Source organism: Penaeus monodon, chromosome 23 (genome assembly GCF_015228065.2).
Source record: "Penaeus monodon isolate SGIC_2016 chromosome 23, NSTDA_Pmon_1, whole genome shotgun sequence".
NCBI lineage: Eukaryota > Metazoa > Arthropoda > Malacostraca > Decapoda > Penaeidae > Penaeus > Penaeus monodon.
The window spans coordinates 38,519,479-38,519,847 of NC_051408.1; positions in this window are offsets into that span (position 1 = coordinate 38,519,479).

Sequence of the window (369 nt, forward strand, 5' to 3'; positions counted from 1 at the left end):
TTTCTTTCTTTTCATATACAAATCAGTATGCATACACCTTTACATCGGTGATTGTTATTGTGATTCTGGATCGCATTGGATAAATGTGAAGCACTGGGAATAAATTAAGGAAACCACAATCACAATTTCTTTTATTGAGACTAAAAAGAAATGTTGATCCTGCCTGGAAAAGAGGATTTCCAGGAGACTGGTTTAGATGTCCATGTGTTCTTTACTGCCTAAAGGGTAAACAAGAAAGATATGCCGTTATTATGTGTAAGATACATATAAGACAAGTATCTTCACTTACATTTATCCTCTTGAAACCAAAAATGAAATGGTTTTATCCTCTTTTTTCCACTTATCCTTCCTTTAACCTATCCTCTCTTT